The sequence below is a fragment of the Amphiura filiformis genome, chromosome 17 (genome assembly GCF_039555335.1).
Source record: "Amphiura filiformis chromosome 17, Afil_fr2py, whole genome shotgun sequence".
Classification (NCBI taxonomy): domain Eukaryota; kingdom Metazoa; phylum Echinodermata; class Ophiuroidea; order Amphilepidida; family Amphiuridae; genus Amphiura; species Amphiura filiformis.
Window position 1 is genome coordinate 62,706,689 of NC_092644.1, and position 25,479 is coordinate 62,732,167.

Sequence of the window (25,479 nt, forward strand, 5' to 3'; positions counted from 1 at the left end):
AATGTGTCAAACAAGCAATTGTTAGCAAGATGAAATGTTGTGATTGAACGCTTTTTAAGAAGTACTATATACTTCTTGATTTATAACTATTATAATGGTTCCGTAGATGAATGGAAGTTGTCAAACCTTGTCAATGCATGGTCCTTAGGGAACAAATTTATAATTACATATTTGTTACCTTCATGAACGTTAGGTAAATTCAAGAGAAAATACAAATAGGGATTTCTTCGTTTATTTTAGTTTTTCTAATCAAAATTATACAAAAATCAAAATACGGCATATATAGATTAATGTCCCTCAAGAACGTCTTTTTCAGCTGTTGTGATTGCTGGTTGACATTAGCGGTACTGGAATCATTTGTAATGTGATCGATCATATGATATCGATCGACACGACTCCAGTAGCTTTCCGTTGGTCTTAGAAAGGTGGTGGCGCGGCCTATATCTTGGTCGACTCCTTCACCCCTTCTTCCGCAAATGGATAATACACACTTCATATGTTAGATCTATATATTTGTTCGGACTTGCTTGGTCAGAAAAAAGGAAGACGAAATTAAGTAGAAGAGGAGAAAAAAATGTATGTTTGCTCTATTATAAAGTGAATAAAATAAAGGGGTAAGGTTTTGCGTCAAATAGGGCATTATACACAAGAAACGCATTTTGATTCCTTAGCAATTTGCAAAATTGCTAAGGTCTGTTTCTGTCAAGTTCTTTCTTTCTTTCTTTCTTTCTTTCTTTCTTTCTTTCTGTCAATCTTATAATGAGCCACCGTAGCCATATGCGTTGAGCCATGTTGACCATAGTTGGTCATTTGGACCATTGGGTGGGGGGACAAATGAAACATGATCAACTTCAGGTCAAAGGTCATCCACTTCCTGTCAATGGCCAAAAACGTGATTTCACTAAAAATGCTACTTCTTCCACAAATTATACAGCACGATGATGGCACTTGGGTACATGCATCAGCTATACCCAGTGTCTAAAAGTTATTGTCCAGAATTGGGGTCAAAGGTCATTAAGGGGATACTTCCGGTATATGACCAAATACCCTAAAATGCTGCTGCTGTCGCAAATATATATGGTACAACAATGTTACTTGGTCATCAGGACCAATAGCTGGTGGCACAAATGTCACGTGACCAACTCAAGGTCAAAGGTTATGGAAAGGTCATTATGGTCGAAAATGTTATTTCCTGTTATTTTTACTAAAACTGCTACTCCTTACACGAATTACACAGCAAGATGATGTCACTTGACACATGCATTAGCCTTGAGGTCAAAGGTCATACGAAGGTCATTATGGCTGATGTGATTTTCTGTTCTGTTACTAAAAATGCTAAGTCATTCCACAAATTATAATATAGCATGATAACATTACACATTGTATTCATCCATTGGGGTCCAATGTCAGTCATTTGGGTCAAAGGTCATGCAGATATTACTTCCGGTATGTAGAAAAATACCTTAGGAAGTCGCACTCTAATAGCGCATGACCAAAGTTGCACAGAAATATTTACATGAATATTGAATAATTTTTGGTTAACAAAATGATTTCACAACTATGGAAAATAATTATGTAATATAATTAATAATTATAAGGCCAAATAAAAAAATAAACATGTTTCACGTACCCTCCTGCTTCCTTTTTTGAGGTTTCTTCAATTATATATTTATTCAGTTATAACTTTTCAAAAAATATATCTAGGAAGTAGAAATATTTTTATAGCCTTGCTAATATACAAGAAACACTTTTTGAAGGTTTTATGAAAATTAGAGGTGCCGTCCTATATCCTGAGAACAAAAATAAAAAGAGGCCTCCTCCTTTTTCCAGGCATTATTGTGTATGCTAAAACAGCTCAAATTATGGGTATTCACACCGATTTTGCCATGAAAATATAAAATAAAAAGCCCCCTCTTTCTCCTTTTTTACAAAAACCCGAACTTGAAACATGTTTTTTTTATATTTTACTTGGCCTAATTATATGATACTACAAACTTCAGTTCTAGTTATACATGTATATTCCAATGAATTACACCAAACTGCTGGACCTTTTGAACTCACATATGCTATAGGTGAGCTAACAAATTAACCTTGCTCCCATTGTCCCTATGGTCAATTTCAAATTACAGTGCATTTCAAAAAGACCTCTCAGTAAAATCAGCATATTATACTACTGCTGGCTGTTTATATGCCTTAATACATGCATGCATGCTAGATAGCTGGGCTAATTAGCCATAGGCCTAGTTAATTAGCTATTGCTAAGGTCGCGTATATGTGTATGCGCAATTAGCTCTAGTTTGACATCTAACATGTCTAATATGGCTTTCGTGTTTCGTTACTATGATAAGGACTTTTGTTGACAACATTTCATCGATACCTCACTATTGTAATCGATCATGAAAGACCAGACTTTGCAACGGGAAGTATCTAATTAGCCATAGACGTCATCAATGAACATTATGTTCAAGACTCAATATGTGTTTTCCCACAAGACAAATGTGGCTTTTAATGTTACACGGTATGATAACAGAATGTTCAGGACATCTGTGGTTTCAATTTTGAGTACACATTAATGTTTTTTCTATGTTAACATCACAGCTTGAGTAAACGCTCTTATCCGGGGTATCAGCTATTCTTTGCACGCTTTATTCATCATGTATACTTAAAAAGACAGAGAATAAACCTGATACAACCAGGACGTTATTCAGCACATCTCACTCACACATTAGGTCATGTACATATTGAGTTTGTGGCCCTAAGAATACATAGACAGACTTCTTTCCCCGTGCGCTTAGAAAACAAGCCGCTACACAGGTGTGACGAATGCAATCCATGCCAACACAATTTCAATATTATAGAGGTATCATTGTTAGTCATTTTTTTTCCTGTGAGCCTAGGTAATGTAATGTTAGCAAAATTCACGTCACGTATTGCTATATACCTTTACTTGCATGCTTTGTCTTGTAATCAAATAAAATGCTTCGTTTGTCACTGAAATAGATTCTAAAAAACTACTAATAGATCTGGGAGATGCATGAATATAAGAAACGGAACTACTTTTTGTAGGCCATTTGAAAACTTGCTTTAAAATCATTGAAAAATACCCAATTAGATATCAAAAAATACACATTTTGAGATCGATGCTATGAAATGGTATGAATTCTCTTCTCTTAATATTAATAATCATTACAGCCATTAATTAGCACGGCATCAGGTTTTAGTCCTTTTTTTTTTTTTTATTGCACTGCTGGTATTTACACTTCAGTGCGTATTACAAAAACATATTGTTCAGGTCAAATTAGTTTGATTTGGGATCTGTAAAATCATCTTGGTTAATATGGTATTGGTGGCCTTTTGAGCATACAGTCAACAAACTCAGGAATGGGAAATCACCAGGTCTTGACGGAGTACCTGCCAACTATGCACAAGTGCATGGACAAGTTGTGAATGGCTGGAAGACTGGAAATTACAAGAATTTGTGATGTTAATGGGTTCCCAATGTTCCAACTACAGGACCATTGCACTCATCAGCAATACCAGCAAAGTTGTCTTAATGATCATCATACATCGCCTGAAAGCAAAACTAGAGCAAGAACTACCAGAAGAACAGGATGCTGATAGGAAAGGCCGATACTTGGAATAGATGATGAAGTCTTCATCATGTCATATTCATTGATTATTCAAAGGCGTTTGATTCAGTCAGAATTGAAATGAACTGGGCTTCCAAGTACATCTTGTGTTTTTAACCTTGTATGTAAACCAGAGAGAGGAAAGATCAGCTGGATTGGTGGAGTATGAGTTCAGTATGACCCCATGTGTATCTTTTCGTGACATACACATAGAAATCTTTGAGGGATGCTGATGTGGATACTTATGGTATCAGAGAAGGCATACCAATCTCAAACCTCCGATATACAGACGACACAGCACTCTTTGAAACATTAATAGAGGCAACGACATGCACTCAAACTCAATGTGAAGAAAACTAAACTGCTTTTTACAGAAGCAGAAGGAATTAGGTGGTGAAAAAGTTGAACAAGTCAACCACTTCAAGTATCTGTGGACCAAAATAATTGTTCAATGTTTTTGTTTTTTGCACTAGACAAAAATGAATAGAAAGATCAAACTTTCTCTTAAGTTTCAAACAATCAGTTTGAGAAATCACAAATAATCATTAAAATAACACAAACATTCATATCACAAAATATATAATGGCAAGCGAGACATCAAGCAAATCCTTCACGTTCAACTACATGGGCCGAGAAGTTGACATAAATGGAACTGTGGAATAAGATACATACATGTAGTATATTGGCTTGCTTACATAAATGTATTTTGTTTATATGTTAGATATTCATTTAAACCATCATGTTGTGGTGTTGTAACTATCGACATTCTTTGTTTCAAGTCAAACCAATTTTAGATATATACTAAACGGCATGCATCTTTGTATACTGATTTGAAGGTTACATAGCAATGCATTGTATCAAAAAGGCATTTATACAAAATGTAAATAATGTCCCTGATGGGATTGTTTTATACATACCAATTTATATTTTAAATATTTAAAATAAAATAGAGGAGATTTGATATTTCCATGCGCTTTCAGCTTTGAGCTATCTATAAAGACACGAGATGCGTTAATATGCATCATTTGAGAGACAAGTTGGTGGAATAGGGCATGCAACTGACAACCTCAATAACCACGACACAACATTATGCATTAACAATGAGCTATCAGACGATTTAACATTGATCGTCAACTTGCTGAGAGAAATAGGAAGAATGGTGCAAATTTTCCTACGATTTTGGGTCGAATAATCATAATGTTCGAAAGCATCTGATGACGTAATTAATTCAGTAAGCAAATATGCTTATGTTTTGTAATGTAAAATAATGAATTTGGGATGTAAAATGCTATATTTTCTGTATTTTGAATCCTAAAAAGAGTCATTATAGCCCAAAATCTATATAAAGTAAGTATATCTATATCGTAAGTATAACATGTTTCACTGTACGACTAGCAAGCACAAACTGTCCTCGTTAGGGACCGTTCATTATTTCCACCGGAGGGGGGGGGCCGGGAGAATACATGGGGGTCAGATGGTTTTGTCAGGCAAAAGGGGGGTCAGATGGTTTTTAGTTATTGAAAGGGGGGGGTCAGATGGTTTTGCATCTCAAAAATCCTAGAGCTTCCGGGGGCTTCGCCCCTGGACCCCCATCTGGAACATTGCCCCATGACCCCTGACCATTAAATTTGCGCTTTGCATGTCGGCCGACACTTTGGTCCTAGTCCGGACTTAAGTCGGGCCTCACCTAGACTACCCCGTAGTCCACTTGACCATTGTGCATACTCTGGATATTGTATTTAAGCTTAAAACTCTGATTTAATTAATGTGTGCACAATTGATAGATTTTCACATCTGATCAGTCACCCTACTCCCTCTGTTTGTTAGCTTCCCAAGTGTTTTTCGGATAATAAACTGGCAGATTCTAAAATTGTTCAGTATTGAAGTGTCATTATAATTATGCCATTATGATATGTTGCATTCAATAATATAAGCCTACGTAGGGCCTATACTTTACTTTTACTGTCACAAATATAATTATATAGCCTAAAACTTTCATAACCATTTTATACTAGTATTTTGATGTACTAAATATCAGTATAATTTCGAGTTCAACTGAATGCGTTCATCATGATTAATAACATTTTTATTTATCAAAAATCGACTATGGCATAGTCTAGGCCTCACCTGTTTTTCACCTGCCACGGTGTGAATTGACATAAATTTGCACAAAGTAAGTAATTTATTATAACCTTTTGAAAAAAATGGGTCATTGGGTAAAACATTCCAAAAAATGGAGAAAAATTCTAGATTTTGCCAAATGTCAAATGTACAATACAAATTTGCTGAAATAAGAGAATTTTGAACCATATTTCATAAATATGTACACTGCCATTTTCGTAATAGAGAATTGCAAGCTGCTGCACAGTAATGCTGTGGTCAGACTCTTCTTTGTTCTTTTACTATCAAACCCCACCCCACACAGGTGTCATTTCCATACCCTAGTTAAACTACAAAGACTCGCCCAAACCACCATGACAGTAAACTTGGGCAATGTATTCAAATACATTATAGAAAAATAACATCATCATCATCATCATCATCATCATCATTATGACAACAAATTTTGAATCACATTTGAGATCTATTTTGACATTCATTTTTAGATAATCATTTCACATTTTACATGGATCTAATTGGACCTTCTGTGTCCAAGTTTGAGTCGAACCGAGTCTGTTGGTGTCCGAGTCCGGCAAAAAGTGGACTTGAGTCCAATTGATACATCAACATAGGCGTAGATCCCCCAATATTTTGCCAGGGGATGCTCCATACAATCATCCCCCACAATGTTGATGCCTGAATATAGGTTTCTGACCACATATTTGCCCATTTTAGATCAAAAAGTGCAAATTTCCGCGCGCTTCGCGCGCATTTATTCCTCTTTTGCACCATTTCATCAGTTTAGCCTTAAAATATCAAAATTTTTCGAGCGCTTTGCGCGCATTTGAACCATAAACTTATTTTGCCACCAAAAGGTGCTGGATTCACTATACTTTTTCCAACCCCATCCCCCCATGTCAAAAAGAAATCTATGCCACTGTACATCACTGATTTATGGTAAGATGTCACTACTTTTTATTCCTTTTATTAAAAGGCATAATTTTTCAGTCTGATATGTGGCAGTGACGTGATGCGTTGAGGCAGCTGATCCATGCGCGCATCTATTGCGCGTCATTGCGCATGTGCATACTTCAGCGCTTAAAGTGTCCACTAGCTACTTGAAGCTGTGCCTATAAATGAAATGCACAATGACATCACTGCTACATGGTGATGAAAAATGGTACAGATGCGAGAAAGTCAGCATTCAAAGGTCTGTGTGGCACATCCCTGTAACCAAAATTACAAAGACCCCACTCCTCTGCAGCATGCAGCAATACTTTCTATTTTGGTTGGTGGGGGGGGGTCATATGATTTTCATGTAGCTCGGAGGGGGGGTCATATGGTTTTTATTATCGGAGAAGGGGGGGTCATATAGTTTTCGGCAGTGACTTTCTGTCTGCTCCCGGCCCCCTCCGGTAGAAATAATGAACGGTCCCTTAATAATAGCTTTCTATAACGTTTGCAACTCAAACCAATAAATTGTCCTGCAATACAAAAGTTTCTAAAATACGAAAGTGAACCGATCTATTATTTAAGAGCTCATGGGCCAATATCAACACAATTACGGAGCTATCTTCATAGTCTTGTTCACAATTTTTAAATACCTCCTTGAAAAGTGTTTTTTTATTAGTCGTAAAACAAAGCACATCCACCAGTATGCATACAATGGAATATAAACAACAAAGGTAATCGAAGGTAAAACTTCTTATAATGAATTTGGACCATCCTCATAAGGGTAGTCATGGACAAAAGTTTGGAATATTTATATTTTTGTATCAAATGCAGTTTTCAATCATGTTGGGAACAGGTTTATTGTTCTGGAGTAGTGCTCAATTGAATTTAATTGAAAGGTACAAAGCATTACCTGAGGAAGCGCATTACAATGGATCGATCGCAAACAATCGCAACATTTTTGGGCGGTCTCTTTGTATCACAAAATGAGATTAAAGACACTAGCAAACTTTATCGTGTAAACAAAAACTTAAACTCTCACTGTGACATGTTCAAATAAGTCTCTTGCGTGCGAAAACACAACTCAATATTTGTTGTGTCCACCCATTGCCAGCTCAAGGTCATGTACGCGACATGACATTCCCTCGATATCTCGCCAGCTAGCAATGAGGGCATGTCTAAGTTCCTGCAAGGTGATTAGTTGGTTTTCCATGTTACCTAACCTGCGGGATACTTCTGCCCATAACTTCTCTATAGGATTCATATCCGGGCTCAAAGCCGACCAATCCAGGTGTTCTACATTATCATTTTCAAGGAATTCCCTCACGCGTAGGACATGTTGAGCTGTGACATGTTCAGATAAGTCTCTTGCGTGAGAAAACACAACTCAATATTTGGTGTGTCCACCCATTGCCAGCTCAAGGTCAATGACGCGGACGTATAAAATCTATGCCCAACCAGCGTCCCGTGATCAGAAATATCATATTACACAGACAGATGCAATAAAGCAAAGCTTGTTTCTGCACACGATAATGAAAAAGCCAGTGTAATCTTTTGAATCATATCGCTAAAATAACTGCAAAAAGGATGCCTGATGGTTCATTGGTCAGGCATAAGAATCCACTTGCCAGACACCCGTGATCCATTGTGCATGGCTGTCGGGTCATTGATGGTAAGATATCTGCACTTAAAAACAGGGCTATGTAAAAAATAAAACTATTCCAAGCTTTTGTCCATGACTGTAGATTAATAACTATGTACTTTACATGTACTTCGTAAAACACAACTAACGAGAGCTAATACAGGGTGTCCCAGAATGATTTATACCGGGAAAGATGGATTTTTTTAAGGTATGAACGGCATTTCTATTGGTCATATTGTTTTGCATTGTAAGTTTTACATATATTTAGCTTTCTCAGATTTTTTAGATTTTAAAAATTGGACGTTTCTAGTAGAAGTTAGAGAGGATTGCGTAAAAATGATGAATTCCAAGTTTTGACAAAGCAACCTATTTTGAAAATCTGTAAAATTACTAACCGTTCAGCACAAAGTTATTTGGAAAATGTTATTCAGTATATTTGCCGCGTCCTGTTCTTACTTCTACTAAATAATCGATATCTATCGTTTATTTATGATGTTTCGAAGTAATCCGTGTATGAATAAAGGATTTGCTACGCTTGAGTGACCTTAAACTATTCTTTCTTTGGCGGTAGTTTTGAAGACAATTATTGCAGTGTTTGAGTTTCATCATTTGAAATGCCGGCAGAGATGGATTTTTCATAAAAGTATAGAGAAGGTTCGTTCTTATGCATGCATTTATGTCCACAGTATATGGGCAAACTCACAGCTAGCTACATAATGAAGAAGATTAAAATTTACTGCGGAGGATCCTTGAGGGAGTTATATCCTCTGTAATAATGACATTTTTGGGAAGAAATTGTGGTAAAAATTGTGATAAAAAGTATGTTTTTCAACCAAAATATCTGATGGCATATTGAAATGTTTCACTTAATCCCATATCACGAATTATTTAGCATTGTAAGCTCTACATCTGTGCCAAATGTGGTGTATTTCCTATAAAAGAATGTAGGATTTCTCCAATATATTGCACAGTGCGGCTAGACGATGGTGATATAGGATCCATGTGTTATGATGCCTTTGCGCTGTAAATTACACACATGCAGTTTTTGTCCATTTTCAGTAATGGCAATGTCACGCCAAAACGAATCAAGCTATTTCTATGAAAGTCACAGAATAAGTAGGAGACATGTGTGGCATTGTATTGCACTTATTAAGATTAGATACACTGTTGACTATATATTTTTGATATTTTGCTCAAACACGGTATAAATCATTCTGGGACACCCGGTACGTAATATGGGTAGGAGGGAAAAAACATCATAGGGAATATAGACTCGCCTATCAAATCAGCCAAGGTAAAAAGACACTTAAGATTAAATAACAGTAACAGAGAGCAACATTTGGCATCACTTCATGTTCCTAGAATGATTTCCCTAAATGCTTAGGGCCATGTACAGATAACATATTTATATCAACTGAGACGAAAGGTCCTAAAGTTATGCCGATAGTATCCTTAAGTTCGTCTAGAAATGTGTGATAATTCATAGATAGGAATGACATGAAACCCAAGGCTTCACTATCTGAAAACATATTGAAGGCGAAACATAACATTCTAGATACACCAGAGACGTGCTTGAAATATGCTCAAGAGATATATGCATCACGAAGCATAATTCCATATCAGGATTATAACGATAATGATAAAAGAGGACGATAGACTATAGAAAGAAGTTGACGATTCAACGTCCTGACAGAGATGTCTCCATGTTATTATAGCAATGTAAGAAGAGGCAATTGATCGAAACATAAATCTAACAAAGAATCCATAGAACACACGCATACTCACTCAGCCTTTTCAGCTAGAAAGAGCCATCGATAATAATCTCATGATTGTGCTACAATCTAAAATGGATATCAATATAATGCAACCTTTTGTTTAATATTTTTAATCTTGTCTGTGCATTCCTTGTGTGAAATCAAAAATCAAACATTTTAATTTATCATAATGATTCAATTTCGTGTTCATGAAATGGGACATTACGTTTATATTCAAGTCACAACCAGTTATAGTGTATCGGAGTAACATGACGTGTCGTCTAGACAACTCATTTTGCACGGCATTATTTCAATTGTTTTTCAGTTAATTTTCACGATTCTCTATGCTACATCATGTGTATATCAAGTCCGTATTATTGTGTAATAATCATTTAGTTAATCATGTTAATAATCTGTTATGAAGAATACCCTTGATTGAACTCGTTTAATGATCTACGGACTGTGCTTACCACCGGGTGAAACAGCAAATGTCGTTTAAAAGGCAACGAGAAGTTCTGCCTTGCAGCAAAAAAAAAAACCCAAACAAACAAGCAAACAAACGGAATAAATTACTACTAGTATGAATACTGGGTATGGACAAGCAAACAAATGTACCAGCTCCTTAAATCGGTAACAGAGAAAGGAAAAGAAACTTCACAATTCGATTCGTACCCTTAACACACTCACGCCACTATTTGTTTTATGTTTTGTTTTCTGACCATATATCCAAAGGAAATAATGATCACTAACCAATGAAACACTACCAACTATATTTGGTCCGGCTATTTTAAGCTTTCATAAACACCAAATACACACTAAAAGGAGGAGAGACTGTCAAAATGTGTGCAAATACTGGACACATGTGTATTGTTGCTATATAGTCCAAGCACATGATGGTCACTTTACAACCAATGAAACATTACGAATCATATTGCAGAGACGCTAGAATTTGTAATATTCTTTGAATTTTCTGTTTATAATGACAATTTTTCCTTTACTTAAGCTACTAAAACTATTTCGACATAAGTGGGTCAGGATAGTTTAGGCTTCCGAATAACTTCTATAAATATCCAACGCATTGTTGAATATTGACGAAATATCTCTCTTGTTTCTTTTTCGAGCAGATAAACGTCTGGAGTTGATATGTCGTTACACTGTTTACTTGTAAACGGTATTGCCAAATACATTGATATGTTATCGTTTGGTGTACCAGTAGTTATTTATAGGGTAATGTCAGCTGTTTTGTTTAGGGTTGACTTACATGGTTGAAACACGCTTTGACTTTATAATTTAAACATGTACAGTAAATTACATTCGATACCATGTAAATTTTCCACAAGATATACTTTCCGGTCTGCTGATTCCCATTATATCCTTTTAGTTATTTACAATAATTCACAAGCACCCATAACCACCACCAACCCACCCCAACCAACACACATACCCCCAAACATTGATAACCACTCGTACCCAAACACACTAACGACGCTATTGTTTTTAAACTTTGACATAGTTCTTTATTCCGTCTTCTGCTGCGCATTACAAGTGCCTTGAGCATTTGACTTTCCATTTTGATGATGTTGAAATCCGTCCTTCACCGTCCGTAAAATGTGGACACGTTTTTTGACTGTCAGATGAAGATGAGTGATCATATTACTCAACTGTTTCGCTCTTTGAAATTCTAAATCGACAGCTTCAAGAGAATCAGACGGTACCTGGACTTCAATTCCTGTCACAATGCATTCCGCTCCCTTATCTTTTTCAGACTGGAATATTGCGATGCTCTTATGAATGGTATATATGTCCAAGAAAGAATTCACGCGTCTCAGAGAAACTTAAACACGTGTGCCCGGCTTATTTACAAGAAACCCTTCTCCTTTTTTGAAGGAGCTTCACTGGCATCTAGATTATTCAACACATCAAGAGAAACTTACCATCCCCAAATGCTTTGCGACATGAAGCGGAATAATGTGAATACATATGTCACCCCTAAACACAACCCATTGTGTCCCTGCTTTCCATCGATTGTCAAAAAAGGGAGGGGAAATCAATTGAGAGCACTTTCGGCTTTTACGCTGACGAAATCGGTTTTATTCACCGGGAGTACTTGAACCTGACGTCAAGCGTCATTGGCCATTGGTCTTGCTCTGATGCTTATTCAGGATAAAATTAACTAAAACTAAACAAAATAACTTACAGTGTGTGTCAAACAATCAATTGTTAGCAAGACGAAATATTGTGATTGAACGCTTTATAGCAACGATATGTGCTATACTTTCTCGACATATAACTAGATGAATTAAAGTTGCCAAACCTTGTCAATGCGCAGTTCATAGAAAATAATTTTATAATAACATATCTGTTACCTTCACTAACATATAGGTAAATTCGAATGCGAATAGGAGTCACCTCGTTTATTGTGTTTAGTTTCTCTAATCAAAATACGACAAGATTAATGTCCTTCAAGGTTTATTGTCATTATCGTACTGATTACTAGCTCTCACCCGTGACCAGTCATTATATTTTAATCGGTTTCATTCTGGAGATAATTAATGTCATCTGTAATAACTGCTTCTTCATTTTCTCCATTTGTGCAGAATAATGTTGCTTCCCTTCAAGTCATAAAGTTGTTGAATTTCAAAGACGTCCCATTTCCATCCAAGTTTATTGGCAAGTCTCATATTTTTCCAAATAAAAGACAGACTCAAGACCTAGTGTTTATTCCTGCATATACTTCTAGTGCCCGTTTCTATTCATCGTTATGTATTCTTCTCCCGTCCCCCGTGCATTATTTTCGCGAACTACCCTTCATAGCCCAAATTTTATAAACCTGCACGCTAAACAATGCATTATCTAAAACCCGCACGCTAAACAATAGATTTTAGATAATACGTGCACGCTCAAATACTGTTCGATATATATACCATCAAAAAAGTACGAATATACATTCTGTGGTGTTAAAATAGTTATAGGTTATGGTATTTTTTTCAGCTTTTTTCATGCGCACGATGTAAATCATAGGTTACAAACCGTGTTCTATTTTGCAACTATCATTGCCATAAATTATGATTAATGAACTCAAATAAATCAAACTTCAAATGAGAATAATCGAGCTTCTATTAATTAAAAAGGGCTAAAACAGGTGGACCATAATTATACAAGATGACACCATTACAAAATATTCAGCATTTTATAAATGAAATACATGTAGGCCTATATCTAAAATAACATAAACACGCCCGATAAACACACACTAGCGCATAATATCATGATCATGCTTTATAATACTGAACAAATTGTAAAATTCCACTGTCGTGTGTTTTAATATAAGTAGATTTTAAAGTTCAAATTATAGAACTATAAAGTCCAGTTGATATTGATATATATAAGTTTTTCTCTCATCTCCATTCACCGTAATACTAGTGGGACGTCAAAATCGTTTCCAGGTCAACTGGTTCAGTGCTCTCTGTGTTTGGAACCACGATATTAAATGATCACAACATAAAGTCAATTGGTTACAAACCATGCGTGAATGAGTTACTAAAGTACGACGTAGGCGCAATCGATACCATTGATAGTTAACTAATATAATGAATGCAGCAATTAATATTGCCTATTGTTTTAATACACTCAAAGTATATGACGGATAATGTACTCGTGCAAATGCATTCGTCAAGATAATCGCACTTGCCATGAAGTTATTGCATTTAACTCCACGGCGCGTGCGATTATCTTGACTAATGCATTGCACTCAGTTCATTGTCCTTATCTTAAAACTAGTCATATTCACTATGTACTTTTGCTGTTCTCGGACACTTTAAACAGATCTTTGGTGTAATTTAAGAGGCCAGCTTCTTGCGTGATTTGGAAGTGTCCCTAGTCTATTGATTTTATGCTAATGTTATTACTTAATCAAGTATATATACTGCGCCAATAAAGTATTCTTACACTTGGAAAAATAATCACAATTTCAAAACTAAACAATATTGGGGTAAATTTTTAATAGATGCACTATTTGATCCTGCACATTATGACACCACATTGAATCCAATGTGACCTCAAGAAGTAAAGTTACAAGCAATTGAATAGACGAAGGTCCAGTTTTAAAAGTGACAAACTGGCCTATACAAGGCGCAAAAAGATTCCAAGAAGCCGCAACAAATGAAGTGTTATTTAATTTTTATTTCAGTTTTTACTTCTCTGTACTTTTCATAACTTTCATTTTATTTGTCAGTTCTTTTGTTTCCGTTTTCTTTTGTTCCTTTTGTTTTAAATTAAAGCCAAACGCATAAATCAGCCATTCACCACTCTCAAACCAGATGTCTCGTGTGTGGAGTTTTGAATAGGCCAGTTTGTCACTTTTAAAACTGGACCTTTGTCTAATCAAATGCTTGTAACTATGCTCATAATGTGCAGGATTAGATAGTGTATCTATTAAAAAACAAATTTACCCTAATATTGTCCGGTTTGGAAATTTTGATTATTTTTCCAAGTGTAAGGATACTTTATTGGCGCAGTATATATGGTATCATTTACACATAATGTGATTTGAAAAACAAATGTACAGTCTTTGAATTCCATCCAAATATTTGATATATGGTGTCAAAGGTCAAGTTTCATTACATACTGACAGCCCTCGTACAGACTAGCCATGCAGGTTAATGTGGTGACGCTATGTTCAAGACTCAAAATGTGTTCCCAGCTAACCAAAAAACGTTTTCTGAACGTTGTGAGAACGTACCGTTGACGTTTTCTAGACGTTTTGATAAAACGTTTTTAAAACGTAATTTTGTGGAGGGTTTTTGACGTTTTAAAAACGTTATTAAAAGACGTTCTAAAAACGTTTTCACAACGTAAAAGACGTTTTTAAGGCCTATCTTTCCGTTACCCAAGACGTATCCAGGACCTAGAGAAAACGTATTGGACGTTCTAGCACGCAACTAACGTACTAAGAACGTTGCAGAAACGTCCAAAACGTCCTGAAAACGTTATAGCAACGTAAAAAACGTATTGGAGGATGCATTACTCACCACCAGAAAACGTATGTTACGTTTCTACTACGTTTTTAGAACGTTTTCTTGACGTTTTAGTGACGTTTAGAAAACGTGCTATGTTTTATTAGTTAAAAGTCCAAAACAAATATCAAATATTATTAAATTAGGCCAATACAAAATTCATGAAACAAGTTAGTTTGGCAAATTAGTGATACTTACGACTTACACGACACATAATAAATCACACAAGACAATTAATGTTGATTTGATGTGTGATTCATTAAACTTTATTCCTGTGTATGAATATTATTCTTCATTCATTTTCGTTGAAAATACTGCTGAAACATAAATTAATTTTATACAAACATGCTATGCAAAATCACCCCATGGAACATGTGGAACTTGTGTTACCATGTATCGAGTCAACTATTGTCATGACCATTGATGACTGTTTATACACTCTATTACTCGATTTATAATAATTATTGTTTAATACATATGCATGGATGGAATACTTATGAAACCCGATTATTGTACATTTATAGGATAAAAAGTTTTAAAACATGATTTATATACATGAAAACTCTCAAATATAAGTTACTATTTATAATTGAAGACAGAATAATATTCAAAAGACTAGTTTGCGTATAATGTCCTGTCAACCAGACCAAAAATGCCGTTCTGCGCAGGTCAGCAACCAATCACACCGCGCCTTTGCCCTGACGTCAGACGCAAACTAATGTTTTCAATTCGGTCTTCAGTTAAATTCGACAAACTTAATTGATTACTCTCACGTACAAAGCGCAGTTAACACTCTAAGAAATAAAGGTTCTAAAAAGATTCTAATGTTGTCCTCTCAGGAGAACCCTTAGAGGTTTTCTAAAGAACCAAATATGGTTCCAAGACTATCGAAAATGGCCCCCAAACTAAAGAACCTTTTAGAGGTTCAAGATCTAAGAGGGCGGGTTCTCCTGAGAGGACAATTATTTCTTAGAGAGTTAATGATGACTAGACTTGAAAGTGCTCGTAACTTTTGCCAACACTTTGCTAAAATTAAGTCATAATTATTGTTCATGGTTTACTTTAATTTTGTAGAATTTTGCCATAGGCCTACTGTGTTCGTAATGAGTTATAATGTCTAGCCCTCTCTAATTCTAAGTCGCAACTCGCAACGAATATATGGCGACGGAATTAACAACACGTATTTTGATTGACCAAGTTTTAAGGCAGAATTCTGTAAAATAAAAGTACCATGAACATGTATGCATTTATTTTTGGCATAATATTGGCAAATGTACAGTTTATGAGCCTTTTCACGGCTCATTACCTAAATTGATTAAATGTAGGCCTATAAAGGTGATAAGTCTGCATTTCCCTTATGGAACTAGCCCCGTTCTCAAACCGCGACGCCTCTCGAAAAGCGAGCGGAGCGAGCAGCGAGCGCAGTGGAAAATCATCATACAGGTATCAGAGTACAGAGTGCTAGGAACTACCGGTACCCAAAGCATTAACGAGCAAATTAGTCCTTTAAACGAAACTACTTTCGTTTTCGGCCATCATCTCCCTCCCTGCCAGAAACGTAAATCCACAAATGTTGAAAATTATCTTCTTAAAAGAAATATTTTTACAAACGTCATTGAGATTTGAAACCCACTCCCACAAACCTCGATCTTTTTGGTTGTTCCTTTAAGGGATGGGGTATGAACGTTTGGACAAAATTTATTGTGGGACATGAGAGCACATCAGACATATCGAATTGCATTCTGAATACGAAGAATGTCCTTCTGATATCAAATAATTTTGATTTTTTTTTAATTCGCAATGTAATACACATTTTATGTGAAATGATTAAAATTGATATTTTTGAATTTAACAGTACTTGCAGTTAACTTGATAAATTTGATGTTTTATACTTAAAGTGTATTTATTTAGGATAAAAAGCCGACGATCAATTTAGAAAATTTTGACCTTTCGTATTGGAGGTATGGATTTTTTCTCCCAAACACCCAAAAAAATAGGTCTTTTGGGGAAAAATTCCATATCTTCAATATGGAAAGTCAAAATATTCAATTGATCGTCGGCTTTTCCTATCCAGCTACATACACTTTAAGAATATGTCATTAGATTTATAACATTTACTTCGAGGACTGTTAATATCAAAAATGTGAAAAATATCAAATTTTAATAATTTGTCATAAAATGTGTATTATACCGTTAAAAAAAAAAAAGAAAATTATTTGATATCAGAAAGACATTCTTCGTATTCAGAATGCAATTCGATATGTCTGATGTGCTCTCATGTCCCACAAAAAATACTGTCGAAACGCTCAAAACGCTCATTCCAGATCCCTTAATGTCATTAAACACGTCAAATAATTTGAATACGCACAGTCTAGTCTCAAAGATAAAATAAAGTTCAATTGAAGTGCTGTGTGAAAACTCCTCAAATTGAATTATTACCTCTTTACTAGTGTCCCCAAATACAACGTAAAAACCACTAATTTACATTGTTTACGCAACATACAAATAATATCATCACTTCCGTTGCTGATGGGCAGAGCGATTAACTGTAAACCGTTGACAAGAGCGTACTTGCGCGATGTTGACAAGGCGCAACTTGCGAGTATGGCGACAGAAATAACAACACGTACGGCGTGTAAAGCACACATAGTAGGCCTACGCTTCGGATCGGAGGCGCATTGTGAACATCGCGGAAGTATGCTCTCGTCAAAAGTTTTATAGCAAATTAAAATCACGGTATAGTTACTATAATCGATAAGTCGCTATAATCTGAGGCAGAATTTAAAAGTCAGAGTACCGGTACGACATTTTCGGTCTGGTTGGCAGGATGTCAGACGCAAAGTAGTCTTTTTAATTCGGGCTCAGATTATAGCATGCCCTCGAGCGTCAAGTTGCAAGCCATACATGGCCTTTAATGCAACTTTGACCAAAGGCCCGTACATATTGCCGCAATTGCGGTGCGGTGCGGTGCGGTGCCACACTGCAGAATACTTACGATATTGCAATGAAGTTCAATACATTTTAACTTGGAAATGCGACGAGTAGCGTTGAGTTGAGGCAAAAAGTAATCGATATATCGGTACCGCATCGCACTGCATTGCGGCGTAGTTTGAACGGACCTCGACGCTGCAACAATAAGGCTTTTTGAAGTATGACGGGCACAAATGGAGATGGTGTATTTTTATTTGGGTAATCTTGTGTATGCTTTCTTTCAGCATACAAAAGATTACCCAAATCAAAAGTACTCCTCTTTGTGCCCGCCATACTTCAAAAGGCTTAATAATCAGCGATTGTGGAAACGCACTCAGCGAATACTAGTGTGATTATACACTGGTGAAGTGACGTAGTTAATCGGATTAACTACCATAGCAATAGATGAATACAATTTTGACTGTAAGCCCCGTATAGGCCTACAACGTCCATGCGGTACCGATGCATTGAACCATATATGTCAAAGAAATGCTAATCACTTGCACCTGTAAGATTAGCCTGTTTGAAAAGAGCGGTATTGTATTCAATCTATTATATGATTGAAGACAGGTGATGAGTGCAACCTGCTGTAGTGCAGAGCGATCTATTCAAAAATTGTATTCATCTATTGCTATGGTAGTTAATCCGATTAGGACGTCACTTCGCCAGCGTATATCGGATAGGAAAAGTTAAAAGCTATAAGTACAGAAACAAAAACATCTTAACATGCTTATGAGAAATGTTTTAAAATAAAAGTCTGATATATAATCACAGCTATTTTAAACTTAAACCTTATATTTATCGAATATATATACTTCAATAGACAGTGAGCACCTTGTCCGACAATGTTGTAAAACTAGCATGTTTACCAGTACAGTGTCTGTGGTCTTCACTCTTCAGTTTCAATGTGTCCCCTAGTCTTGTTCTTCCTCTTCCTGTTGGGGGCCACGTTCATTTTCGCCGCGCTCATCATCCTCCAATTCCCCTACAGGTACCGCTGCATCCACATTCCCAGCTTTCTATAGATAATAAAATGGAAAACAATCTATTTATAAGCATGATCATCATTTTGGGAAACATCATTTTTTAAATTGAACTGAAACCCTTAAATCTATCAGCTCACTAAAATAGCAGCCCTGACAAAATATATATAAATAGGCATAAGAAATTCTATGAATAAAAAATTCTATCCGGTTATGGTCACCCTTAGATATCCAGACAACTTATTTATATTATCAGCATCATTAATTCTGAGTAACTTTCAAGGTCTGTATAAACCATAACGAAATCATAATGCGCGCGTGGGGTGTGTGTGTGGGGAGGGGCATGGTGCCCTAAAAACCTAAGAGAAGTGAAAATAAACAAAAATGCTCCATAGAGAAAGAAACATCACGTAGGTGTGTGAAATGTAAGTCCAAAAAAGTATGTCTCAGATACATTTGGTAAAATAGCTTTGTGCTATGCTTTATTATTTTTTTAAACATTATTTTTAAAAGAAAATGAGCTGTGCGATATGCGATATTTTTTTCATTTTACATTCAACGAACAATTTTATGCACTTTTTGATATTCAGATACAGAAACATAGTAACACTTTTTTTTGTCCTCAATTTGTAAATACGTTTAAAACCTAAACACCAATGTCAAATTTCAAAACATCATATGTTTAATATCTGAACACAAGACATATTTAATTCCTAAACATGTTTAGCATTTAAACGTGTTTACAAATAGAGGACAAGGTGGTGTCTAGAATGGGTGCTAATATTATAATCCCTAGACATTGTTTTAGGCCTACATGAATTAAATAAATGAATTTGGCATTTCAGCAATGATATTTGAACTTACTTTATACTTTTTTCCACCTGGAAGATTTGGTGTTCTTTTCAGATAATCTTCAAGTCCCTTCTCTATCTCAACCTCCTTAGCTTGAGGATGATTCTTCATGCAAGCTTCTATAGAAAGGTGGAAATGATATGAGTTCAGTATTAAATTAAACTCCTTCATCAAAATAAACGGTCTGTATCTCAATATTAGGATTTTCCAAAAGCCTACATGTCGACGTGTTACCATACGTGCGGTCTGTGGTCTTAGGGGAAATATTTTTTATTTGATAAGTTTATGAATAAAGTATATACACATATAATCTAAAATTACAACAACAAAAACAAGTTGGAAACAGACGTCCGATTTAGGGGTAAGATTTAAATATCCATATTTTAATTTTATAATCACAGAATATGAGATGAGTATATTACACCCACTATGATTGGTTCAGACAGCATGACAAATTATATGCATTCTGTTTAGGCTTAGCCGATCTTAGCTCTATGGAAGCTTATGGATCTGTTTTCTCACCCAATGTTTGGAAACATACTGTGAAATAAAAGGAAAGGCCTACGTGATTTGACATATTATGTTAATCATAGATTGTATCTTGGGCCTATGAAACTTACTGACGATAACTTTGTAGAAAAAGGGCTATCTTTAATGCTCAGCTTGCCTTTTCTCCCTATACACTGCAGGAGGACCACAAATTGTTCGTTCCCAGCTTCCTCATCATCCTCCTGATGGTTTCGTTGAGATCATGTCCTCCAACAAGACTAAGGTGTCGTATCTGGAATAAAGACATATGAATCAAAGCTAAATATTTTAATGCATTATCGCATGGAATTTGGAAGTCAATATCGTTTATGATGTTGCCGTTGTTGATGGTTCAGTATCTTGTGATACTTTGACCCACAACTGAATAAAGTTATTGTGATTTTCATCGCAAGTGCAAAATGTCAAACATATTTTGAATTATGGCCTATTTATAAATGATCATGATTATTAGTACTTCAATTGTGTAAATCAACCACAATTTCATATTGTGTACTTTTGAACACACGAAAATGGCATCTTAATTCATAATTTTGTTTTTAAAGCTAGTATAGGGTGGAGACAAGGGAATATTTTGCACAGGTTATGATTGTTTGGTATAAAATGCCAGTTCCTGAGAAATATTAAAATATTTAAAGAACCTCTCGTGTCTATTCGATATTCCTATATATTTTAGGAATAATTTTGGCTGAGTGGAATTTTAATATAAAACCACATATGCGGCCCTCATGTGCATGTTTTGCAAAAAGCAAAACTTATAGTTAAGAGTGCACCAAAATATTGACATAGTTTTTTTTTTTGTATTTCAATCAGGTACAATAAAAAGCTATCTTGTCATGTTTCTCTACAAAGTTCTAATTGATAACTAACTAAACAGCAGATTGCGTAACTCTAGCTATCACTCTTTAAACAAATGATAAACTTCAATGTTGCAAAATATGGAATATGGATATTTTTCGACAATGTTCTTAGCACATCGTAAAATGTTTCAACAGAACGAAGGACAATATCTTGAACTTCTGAACCAGCAGTTACCAGGCCTTAAGGCCTATATGATTTTATGACATGTTACATGTACAAAATAAGTTACAAAATTGTCTTGCTTTTAAAACTTTATACGAAGGAGAACAACTAAGATTACAAGAGATGGTAATCTAATACTAATGGATATGCGTTTTCCCAGTCGCCACCCAAACAGGGTGGTGGGTTATGTATTTTTAAATTGTGATCTGTTTAATTGATAAAATGTCATATTTTGTGTTGGTGTCATTTGAAAGCTAAAAACCACTAACATTAGTAACAACCCTGTATATATGAACAATATAGCTTTTCAACTACTGGAGATGTGTGGTTGATCGAAGTTGTGAGGAAGGATGGGAAGAGGAGCACATAAAGTCTATGGGAACAGGGCGTTTCGCATGTGTAACTTGAATAAATTAATGACTACAGGGGCTACATGAACTTGATTTTGGTCTTAATTTACAGCTAAAAAATTCTACTGGTTGTTTTTAATCATTTTGAACTCTTATGCATGCATACCTAGGGCTAAAGAATCGTCCTGGTCATCGATCTCTTTGATTTTTTTCAGACAGAAGCGCAATTCAGACGTCCCATTTTAATTCAGTGCTTTCAGGCAACACAAACCTAATAATAATTACACTAAAAATTAAAACAAATGTGTTCCACTTCCAAGCAATCAATATACATCATTATTCATTTGCAATCATTTCATAAATATTGCAACATTCCATTGTTTAGGGCAAAAATAAGCGTACTTGAACTTCATGGGTAATATATGATTTATAGGTCATACCATCTGTTGTCTTTAACCATGGACTTGGAGTTTGTGACTAACCCAGAACATAGGTCAAGACTGAGGTGGTACAGGTGAAGTTCTGGGTGCACAAAATACACCTCTGGGTGCAATAACCGGCAACATGATAATCATTTCAATGGATTTCCAGTAAACCCTTAGAGCTCCCTTAACTGCCTGACTTTAAAGCAATTATTCAAATTGTGATTTTTTGGGCGCTAAACATGCTAAATACTCCCTATTAATCACATATTGCTTACATATTGGGTAACAACGGCCACTCTTTTTTGCACTTGTAATTATTAATGTTACTTCTCACGTGTTCTGTTTTTATACTTGATGACTTCTCTTACTACTTTCAGGGATTTGTCTGTGTAAATATACATATGATATAGATGAGAATAATAATATAGCCTACTTGTAATTAAATCAGGTACTAAGTTGTCCGACGATCTGATGATCGAGTGTCATGAGTGTCATGCTAATCTAATACTCATCTAACACATTATGTCAGATAGACTTATGAAATAGGTATAACAATTTGACAAACATGACAAAACTCAAGTCAATAAACCACCTTGAATTTCAATCAAATTAATTGTAGGCACCGCCTTTCAATTCTGACAACATCGCCGATCTTTTTCAATTTCGAGATTGCAATTTTATAAAGCGCTCAATCACGACGAATAGCTAGGCCAGCTATACGAATGCATCACGAACATACAAGTATTTTATTTAGTAGTACCAATACGGAATTAAACCATGAATATCATCAAACCTTACAACATACTTTTAAGTCAAGAATGGTAAATAATAATTAGAAAAACAATATCCTATTAAAAACATCTTATTAAGTTTAAGTCCTCAGCTTTTAAAGACTTTCCTCGAATTCAAATTACATCAACCGTCATTATATTGTGGATGCCATGCATACAATGCATATGTTACTCATTGTACTTCACTGATTAAATTGACTCACTGGACTAAAAACATACACGCTTTATCATGTTTAATGGAAATATAGTAATACTAAAATACAATCTATACCTTTGTTTGGTAGAACTGAACGAAACAGATGCAAATAGTTCCTTTTGATGAGCAACTTGATGTATATATTCCTTAGAACAGCATGCCAGCATAAACGATCGTGTGAAACGTATAATTTGTCACATTCCAGGTTTGAATTTTGGGTTGCCAGACGATTCACAAAACCATAAAACTTTTATATAGGTCACACTTAAAGATGTCAAGCAAGTCAAACACCCGGGCCATACATCACAATCTCTAAGACACAGTTCCTCACTAACCAGCAGCTTATGCTAGGCTTAGGCTGACTTTAAAATGTTGGTTGCAAAAGCTTAACTCTACAAATTGAGGTCAACGTCCGAGAAGTGATGTTGTCGAATGCATATAATTGAACCGTGCTGTGATGATGAGATATAATAAAAAGGACTGCGTGAAACACTTGCCAAATTAGGTACATGTTTCCTGATTGATGCACATATATAAAGAATTAAACAGTTAAACTTGTATTCATCAACAATATACAGACATCATTGACTTCACAATTGCTGGGATTTATGCGCGCACAGCATAGCGAACATTAAGTTTCATATTTTGAAGTGAAAGTTGATACACATTTGGGTTCATTTCCCAACGAAGCGCGCAAAAATATGCAATTTTACACTATTTTATACCAAATCAAGGCGTTTAGGGCTATCTATAAACAACAAGGAATTTTTCTTTCACTTTTTTTTCTTTGATATGTGGGGGGGTTGTCATAAGAATTCAAGGAATTATTTAATCCCTGTTGATTTAATATTTAGTCGGCTTTGTCATGTGTATCTTGTCTTTTTTTTTTTTTTTTTCAATCCTTCGATTCCGTCCTTTTCCTCAGTCTTCTGACATGATAGCTCCTCTTTTTCCTTTCTGTTAATTGCTGACGTACCTTTTATTTGGGTTATGACATAGATAAATTGCTTTTTACCGGTCAAGTTTACGGGGAGATGCGCGTATTATTCACACAAAACTTCTTATACTATTTTAGCCCCCAATCACGGTGAATTGGATGTGAATATGAAGGTGAATTTGAATTCGATGAAGTACGCGGAGCGCAAGAAAATTTCAATTCTAAACTATTTCATCCAAAAATCAAGGTATAATACCGAATAGGCCTATTGCCTGTATTTTTAGAGTAAATATACTTACACCAGGGAAGTGTTTGCCGAAAACGGGGTGGGGGTGACATTTGATATCCCAAAGTGTATGCGGACGTGTCCCCCTGTCCCCAGGATTTACGACCATACAGTGCCTTAAACCAGAGAAGGCTACGTGTTAAAACATTTTGATAATATGAAATAATAATTAAACGCTTTAGAAAGACATTTAATTGACGTTGTACAAAACGTTCGGAAAACGTTCTGGAAATAACGTATTACAAACGTGGCAAAATAACGTAAAAAATCGAAATATTTTGTCACGTTTTAAAAACGTTTTCTGAACGTCATGGTAAAACGAACAACATTTTACCCAAGTCAAAACGTTTTTAAAACGTTTTTAAAACGTTTTGGAAGACGAAGACGTAAAAGACCAAACTAGAACCTAGAGAAAACGTTTTCTAAACGTTTTGTGTTTGCTGGGTTTTCCCACAAGGCAAATGTGGCTTTGATGTTGTACGGTATGGCAACAAGCTGTTCACTAAGTACTCAAAGTACATACATGTATGTGATTTCAATTTTGAGTACACATTAATGTTTTTTCTGTGTTAACATCACAGCTTGAGTAAACGCTCTTATTCGGGGTATAAGATATTCTTAGCACGTTTTGTTCATCATGCATGCTTAGAGAGACCGAGAATAAACCTGATACCACTAGGACGTTATTATATTGCACATGTCACCCACACATTATACATATTGAGTTTGTGGACCTATGAATACATATAGACAGACATCTTTCCCCGTGAGCTACCAATGCAAGCCGCTACACAGGTGTGACGAATACAATCCATACATCACAATTTCAATCATATAAAGGCACCAGTGTTAGCCACTTGTTTCTTGTGTGCCTACATAGTGTTTGGTTATGAAAATACACGGGTTTTATGTAAACGCGACGTATTAGTATACCATTGCTTGCATTGCCTTGTGATAAACAGCACAGTTCGTTTGTCACTAAAATGAAGAATTCTAGTACATGGCCCCGCAGAACTGTTCAGATCTTTG

General features: G+C 35.6%; 1 protein-coding gene and 1 long non-coding RNA gene across 2 annotated transcripts in view; one reads left to right on the forward strand and one right to left on the reverse strand.

The window, feature by feature from the left end:
* The window catches only part of LOC140138140 (galanin receptor type 1-like), a 257,448-nt gene that overhangs the window by 179,825 nt on the left and 52,144 nt on the right, over nucleotides 1–25,479 (forward strand). The gene's annotated exons all lie outside the window — the stretch shown is intronic.
* LOC140138139 (uncharacterized) lies at nucleotides 19,961–23,517 on the reverse strand. Its single transcript, XR_011856948.1, has 3 exons — nucleotides 23,303–23,517; nucleotides 20,517–20,677; nucleotides 19,961–20,015 (listed from the first exon to the last, which is right to left on the reverse strand). It is a non-coding gene; the product is annotated as an uncharacterized lncRNA (long non-coding RNA).